We start from the raw sequence: 1587 nt of genomic DNA, 5'->3' as shown, positions 1-1587 counted from the left end.
ACGTGCATTAGTATTACGAAGTCGAGGTTTTGGTCCGCTAAGTAGTAATGGCCTCGAAACATATTTCACGTTATGCTATGATTGACGACTCGAATCGAAAAATACGCCGTCTCTCGCGAAACTTCTTCGTTATACAGCCAGCATAAAATTAGTTAAAAAAATGGGTTTATATGGATTTCAAGAAACGAAATTCAGAAAAAATTCCACCCACGCGTTAAAAATGTACTTTACATTGCCGCGGCGCTGTCAGTTATTATTTACACGCAACTTGGTATTGGCATAAGGTTGCATATACGATTCCTTCTACAAGTTCGCAATGCGAAAGAAATTTTCAACATTTTTTTCAATTTTCTTTATTTTTTTTATACTTGTCCGATAACTTTTTGTGAATGGACATAAATATATCCGTACGGACTTCATAAAATACCCTGGAGGTCAACTTGTTCAACATAGGCTTAATCAGTACTAGAAATGAGTCAATATCGCTCATATCTTCTTGTTCCTCTTTAATATATACCTTTGAGGTATTTCTATTTAGTGTATCTTGAGAATGATTGCAGTTCAATTTATTTTTCTTCGACTTCGGCATGTTAGTATTATTTTTTTGTTGGCTCGGGTCAGCCTCCTTTATTTCCTGCTCCGGTTCCCCACGTTTTCCTACGAAACATACGTATTGTATGAATATTTTGCACGCAAATGCATGTGTGAATACATATTCGTGTATATAGAAGATGTTCGGGAAAGAGGCAGATTGGAAGAGTCATTGTGAACAACCATCTTCTTTGCCGAAATGCGAAATGTGAATGACGAATAATGAACTAAATTGTTATTATTGTTACTAAATTTTCGGGGCCCACTGGCCTGCAGAGCGAATAGGTCAACTACGCATGCTCGAAATGCTGGGCGGAGTGAGGGAGAGATCCGACCGGCACGGCCGAGCGAGACGCAGACAGTTGACTTATTCGCTCTGCAGGCCAGTGGCCCCCTTTGAAGCAACAACTTTTACACGCTTTTCCCTATACCACGCAACTTGTTTATTCGAAATTCCTTCATTACGAAGTCCTTCCGCGGTTGTTTGGTAGGAAAAAAAAAATAAATGATGCACATTCGGTTGAGCCACTAAAATCATTGATCGTTTATTGGCTCGCTGGGGAAAAAGCCGTGACGGCATAAAAAAGCCCAATTGACGTATGTAATAACAGCGTCGCTTATACAACTAACTCGATAACATAATTCGCACTTAAAACTCGATAAATAACAAACGTTCACTCGATTCGGCAAGAACAGTTCCGATGCAAGGAAAATTCTCTAAGGTCACACGATGTCGTCGCGTTAAAGAACCAACTGAAAGTGCTTGGGCCCAAGCGGTTAAAAAAAAACGTTGGCCTGCGGGCCTTTGTTTCCGGATTGGCGTGGGTTTTGTCCGGATTTTTCCGGTGAGCGCAACCCAAGAGCCTAGTGGCTCGGCCTTAACAAAGAAATCGACGCAACGTCTCGAACGCTCGTTCTTGACAAAGAATTCAACGCAACGTTCTCAAACGTTCGTTCTTGACAAAGAAATCGATGCAATGTTCTAGTTATTTACAT

Source organism: Ceratina calcarata, unplaced genomic scaffold (assembly GCF_001652005.2).
Source record: "Ceratina calcarata isolate Rehan_Ccalc_2016 unplaced genomic scaffold, ASM165200v1 scaffold618, whole genome shotgun sequence".
Lineage (NCBI taxonomy): Eukaryota > Metazoa > Arthropoda > Insecta > Hymenoptera > Apidae > Ceratina > Ceratina calcarata.
Note: the sequence above shows the minus strand (reverse complement) of the source record.